At 33.5% G+C, this 6740-nt stretch overlaps 1 pseudogene; it reads left to right on the forward strand.

The window, feature by feature from the left end:
- The first annotated feature begins 2644 nt into the window (after positions 1-2644).
- Positions 2645-6124, forward strand: LOC121391686 (annotated as a pseudogene).
- Positions 6125-6740: the final 616 nt, after the last annotated feature.

The raw sequence follows: 6740 nt of genomic DNA on the forward strand, positions 1-6740 counted from the left end.
AAATTTGTGCTTGGTTATATTGTTTTAGGTATTCTGATTTTGATGCTAGCTTAGAACTTAATTCTGATGGTACTTTACAAACCTGATCCAGCACGAATACACGCAAGGTTTATACTCCATCAGATAGAACATATCATATATACCAGTGGGAACTATTGGGTTCAAATCACCTGAAGGTTAATTCATATGATTGGTAACAGTGCTGGGTCCATGGCCACCATTACCAACTAAAGCAAACCTATTCAGGTATACTACAAAATTCAGGCTGGGCAGGTTATAAATGTTCGGTATCGTGTTTATATACAGTGTGTCTTTTCCCGATTGTCAAATGGAACATATGTTTGCACAGACACCAACCGTGTTTTATTTGTAAAGACCCAACCTCAAACATTTAAGGCGGGACCATTACCGTTGTAGAGTGTTTAGTTGAATGTGTCATTAAACTGCTATGAATTAGGAGGACCAAAAGTATTTATCTCAGTATAGTGTAGGGGGTAATAAATAATCTAAATGGATATTAAATTGGATGTTGGGGGGACTTATAAGATGGGTGTAACTCTTAACTAGGCTATGGAACCAGAGAACTGGGTCCTAGGAGTTTCTAATGACCCTCCTCTGTATTGAGTCAAGTGACTATAACTGACAGTGATATACATGAAATATTACCAGTATGCCCTAATATAATAAGAATTGTTATACTCTCTATATATACCTCTATCGGTTTCCGCCTTTCTCTAGATTGGAAGATTTAAAAAAGAATTTAATGATATACCCTTCTCTTATTAAATTATGATGCGATGTTTAGAAGTTGATCCTAGAAAGAGAGCATCAGCTTATGAATTATTAGGTCAGGTACTTATTTTACCAGAAATGAAAGGGGATAGCTTAGCACATTATTAAAACTTAACATTTCCTCTATTATTTAACTATTGCTATTTATTCCTTTGTTAACGATAATTTATTATTCATTTAGTGTTTTTGTTATAACTATTAGGATTCTTGTGTTCTTATAATGCGTTGAGTTGGATCTTGTGTTTTTTTAAGTATATGTGAGTAAAGTGTACTACTTGAATCCGATGTCTCATCAACAAAACAGAAAGTCAAGGTAATTTATAGAGTATCTTGTTACTCTAATATTAATTCATGTACTAATATAGACAAGTGTAGTAGCCCAGTCAATATGGAATGATAGAACTTAGTGCTACAGTTAATATACTTGGAAGTGAGTTCAATTATTACTATTTTTACAATACAATATTATGATAGTATATTTAGTCATTTAATTGGTTTTATTGCTATCTATCTACAGATGAAGATGATGCCATAGTCCCTTCACTAGCACATTATGATGTTAGTACAGAACAAGCTACAGAAGAGATGCTTTTGATTTTGAAAATAGTCAAGTAAGATTTCACCTTATAAATCAAATTTACATATTTATATTATTTCAATTACTATATGCAGTAGTACCATATTATGATGTTAATGCAGAACAAGCTACAGAAGAGATGCTGTTTGATTTTGAAACAAGTAAATTTTAGCTAAATTTTTGTATTTTTTGAATGGTGTAGTAGAATTGTATTACTTCACAATGATAGACTCCATACAGAGTTAATGTATTACTAGATTTTGGAATTTCCGATTAAAATCTTTCACTTGTTTCTTAATTTATTTATTAGTTCTCACAACACGTGCTCCACATTGGTATCTGTTACATATTATAGTTCATACCACATTCATAGAGAATATGGCTAATATCAAGTGTGCACCCTTAGAATTCATAACGGAGGTAAGTATTTACTACTATGTGATTATACACATATTATTTAAATTATGTAGATCCCCCTAAAACTATGTACTTTACTAATGTCTTTAACGATAAAGATGATACTTGTAAGTGAGCAATCTGTTGTATTCTCTTATTGTCTTACGTACTTGTTTAGACCCACCTACCTCTTCTCCAATTCAGGTTGAGATGGATGGGAGTTATACTTTTGTTGGAGTTCAAAGGTTCATATTGAAACTGCCTGGATTGCAGTACAAAAAAAATTAAACAGCATATCGCTGTAGCTTGTGTCGATATTACTCTGTAATCTACATGATACTATTACATCATAGGCTTTTCGTTGAGTTAGTTTTTTTCAAATTTTTGACAATACAAAGCAAAAGTTTTGAACTGAAAAAGACATGTAATATAATATATTTTATGATGAAGGTACAGAGTACTAAGGTTTCCAGCTGGTACAACAAATAAGAATCCTAACACCAGGGCTCCCCATTTGACTCGCTGTGTCTGATAGACACTAGTCCCAGATAATAAACACTAAAGACCATATTAACAGTCCAAGAAGAGAGGGCAAGACGTACCATCTAAGTTTGAGTGGATTGTCCTTTAAAAAAATTCTCTGAAAAACCAGACACTGTTAATTAACCAAATAAATGGCAATCCAAAACAACCAATATGAAACTAACGTCGACAGATCTTTAACTTTTCTTCTGGAGACACGTTATTGAGATTCATAGCGGTTGTATGTAGCTTTACTCAAAACAAGCAAACGCCCATAATTATTGGAAGGTGTGGTTTGTGAGTCACCACACCGCCAACGTGTTTCAAAAAACGTTGTAAGTACGAAGTGGTGCTGAAATGGATGGCGATTTATATGACGAGTTTGGTAACTACATAGGACCTGAGTTAGACAGTGATGAGAGTGAACAAGAAAGGGAACATTCTGAGGGGGTGGTATGGTCTCCTTGTAATAATCTTCTCCATGTGACCTTGTATAGGATGATGAGAGAGAAGGTGATGAAGAAGTTATGGAAATTGGTGAAGATGCTCTTGCTTTACAAGCACCCGAGACACAAAACTATTGTATTACATGAAGATAAAAAATATTATCCAACAGCTGAAGAAGTGTATGGACCTGATGTTTTGAGGTAGCATTAATTAGAATATTGCCTTATTTGGGCATATTTTAGACGATAATACAAGAAGAAATATACAAACCACTTACTGGTTAGTTTATGTTTGTTACCATAGTAACCTGACCACACCTCTTAGAACCATCATTCTCCTGTTTAAAAAGCGAAAGTTTCTCTACCAAGAGAAGGAGTTACCAACAACAACATATAAAATAGAGTGAGTTAAACAGGTTTGTAAATCCTGTTTAACTTGTATGGCAGGTTTTTAGCTGATTTAATGGACAGTCCAGAGTTAATCCGAAATTTGGCTATTGCAGACATTTTCATCATGGCAAGGTGAGTGTTACATATCAATATTTTACATGTTTACATGTTTTGTTTGTAGACAAGTTTTATAGATAATTTAGTTGAGCAGACTCATCCTGATGTGTTTTAGTAGAAGAAAATAAAAATGTGAGTTATATAATTGTATTAATAACTACAGGGTTTATCTCATTATTAGTTGAGATATACAGATACACTGTTCACAGAACAAGAGGTTTGTACGTCAGGACTCCACACCCTCAACAATTAACATCCTATATCTAGCGGAGAGTTAGTATAAAGAGTAGACCCCTCTCATTAGTTCTACCGGATTCTAAAGACAAGTCATATCTCATTAATTTATACGATACTCCAGGTCAGTAATGAGTGGGTGTGGTTATTTGATCAGCATGATGTCATGGTCAATATATAGCACTCTCTGACTATAATTATAATGACCTACCAAATAAGGCTAATATTAATATCATCAGATTAATTATCACGGTATTAATTGTTATGTTGCATGTGACAGTCCACCGATATAACATGTTGTTAATATAATAGTCACATGACTTGTCATTTATAGGCCATGTGAACTTTTCTGATGAGGTTGACAGCAGCTTTCGTCTCTGTGATGGTGTGATAATAATAATCACTCCACTAATATACTCTAATTATTAATATATTATCAGGTTATGATGAATACAGAGAGATTATTAAAACATGCGTACAAGAGAAGTTAGCTATTACAATATGTGTGTGTGTGAAGGAACTCAGCCTCACGAAGGAGCCTTTGTGAGTCTATATGTTTCCTAGTATATTATATGTTATTGTTTGTGTAGATTGATTGACTGATATTGGAACTAAAATTGCCACCTCTTGATGCTTATTATAAACTCAAACATACTTTCTATGAAATAAACACTTTATTAAAGTTAGTTAATTTATGAGATGACTCCTGTTATTAGTACATTTCATTAGTTTGTACTCAGAGTCATCAGAAAGTCTGATCATTTCCCTGTTGCTAGGCAACGTCTGTTTTGGTTCCAGTCAATATGGCTTTTGTTTTTACGCTCGAATCTTTTGCTAAACATTTATGTTGATATGTATGGTAAGAAGGGGGTGTGGTTTATAAGACATGTACATTTGTACAGGTGGAGGTTTCTCAGCAGTGGAATTTGCTAAGAGACTCTGGGGAGATATTTATTTTTACAAAGCAAAGTTAGTTATTATAAACACAATGTTGTCATAATATGATATTTTAGACATACATTTACAAAGAAGCAGCCTTCAACTGACTCACAAAGAACATTTGTTGAATTTATTTTGGAACCTCTGTAAGTCATTAGTGTGTTGCTATGGTAACTGTCATGTGACCTTATGTAGATACAAGATATTTGCTCAGACAGTAGGTGATGTTGATACAACATTACCTCAAGTTTTAGACGAACTTGGTAAGGAACCATTGATCATGTGACTTTAATTAAATGGGTGTGGTCTTATAGGTATATATTTAAGTAAAGGAGAACTCCAGATGAATATTAAGCCACTATTACGTTTGGTATGTCAGCGATTCTTTGGTGAGGCCAGAGGTATGTTAATAGATTACATCTGTAATATAATTATTAACATGTTATCAGGTTTAATTGATATGTGTATTAAACATATCCCTTTACCAGTTGATGCAGCTAAGACAAAAGTATGTATCCATTACATTATTATGTGTCCATTTACTTTGTTGTGCATCCATTTCTTATAGATTGAGCACACATATTCAGGTGTTCTTGATGAGGAGTTAGGAGAAGCCATGTTGTCATGTGATGCTGATGGACCTCTTATGGTACATATCACTAAATTATATCCTACACAAGATGCTACACAATTCCATGCTTTCAGACGTGTCATTAGTGGAACATGTAAGTGATCATGTGACTGTCATATGACTGATATATGCTCTAGTATATAGCGGACAACAGGTAAAGGTTTTAGGTGAAAACTATACATTAGAAGATGAAGAAGACTAGGGTGTGTCCTGTAGGACGTCTTTAGGTTACTGAGGCAAGGTGGGTGGAGCTATTTAATTGATGTTGTTTTTATTATTGTGGTAGATATTCTATTGAAATCAATCGAGCCCCAGCTGGTAATTTTGTTCTAATTGAAGGAGTTGATGCTACAATAACTAAGACAGCAACGATCACACAAATCAGTGATTGTGATGAGGTCAGAGGTTTAAGGTCATATTGCAATAATATTAATTTATTACAATAGGCCCAAATAAATTATTAAGATAGCTGTTGAACCAGTAAATCCATCAGAGTTACCTAAAATGTTAGATGGATTAAGAAAAATTAATATGAGCTATCCTTTACTTGTTACAAAGGTTAGTATATAATTATTATTATAATGAATGTCTTTGTGTCTTTAGGTGGAAGAGAGTGGAGAGCATGTGATATTAGGGACGGGAGAATTGTACTTGGATTTGTGATGCATGACTTGCGTAAAATGTATTCTGAAATTGGTATGCTCCTCCTTCTCCTAATTAATGAGTCATGCCCCTCTCATTAGATATTAAAGTGTGCTGATCCAGTTGTTGTATTTTGTGAGACAGTTGTAGAAACCTCATCTTTAAAATGTTTTGATATGACGCCAAACAAGAGGTAACCCTGTTATCATGTTGATTAATCAGTTACTGATATAAATATAGAAAACTTACAATGATAGCAGAACCTTTAGAGAAAGGATTAGCTGAAGACATTGAGGATGAAGTTGTCCAGATCACATGGCCAAAGTATGTAATATTTGACCACACCCCTTCATTAAAACATTGCTTAGAAAACGATCGGCAGAGTTCTTTCAGACAAAATATGAATGGGATTTATGGCGAATGCTTCTCTCTAGATGAGTGAGATGAAGGAGCCACCTGTGTTGAGTAAGCCATTTGAGATGAAGTGACATCCATGATATTTGTAGCAGACTTTGTAACATGAGGAGTATCTCCACAATAAACAGCAGCAACATTATTAACATTTTTCTGTTGACTGTATGATAATGAAGTTTGATGGACAATTTCCTATTTGGGAGTCAGGTTGAGTTATTAGATGTTCTGAATTATCTATTGAATTAGATGAAGAAAGGTCTCCTCATAGTCAAAAGACTCATAACAAAATTTTACGAAATAGTCATGTAAGTTAATATCTATTCAATATTGTAATTATAAATAACTTTTATAGAATGCAACAAATTTAAATTCATTTAAACATATGCTTACTTGCATATATATTTCATACTTGCAATTGTTTTTTTAAATACATTTGAAGGAATTTTAAAACTTTAATGTCATATTATAATACTTATTTGTATACCCTATACGTGTACTTATGTACTGTATGTACTCAAGATGTATATTGATCTTTATCTGACTTTAGGTTGTTGATCTATTGGTGGCATGTCTAACTGTGGATGACCAGTAAGTTACTCCCTATTTATAATAAACTGGATTAATCCTGAACAAGCCCCTC

Source organism: Gigantopelta aegis, unplaced genomic scaffold (genome assembly GCF_016097555.1).
Source record: "Gigantopelta aegis isolate Gae_Host unplaced genomic scaffold, Gae_host_genome ctg2833_pilon_pilon:::debris, whole genome shotgun sequence".
NCBI lineage: Eukaryota > Metazoa > Mollusca > Gastropoda > Neomphalida > Peltospiridae > Gigantopelta > Gigantopelta aegis.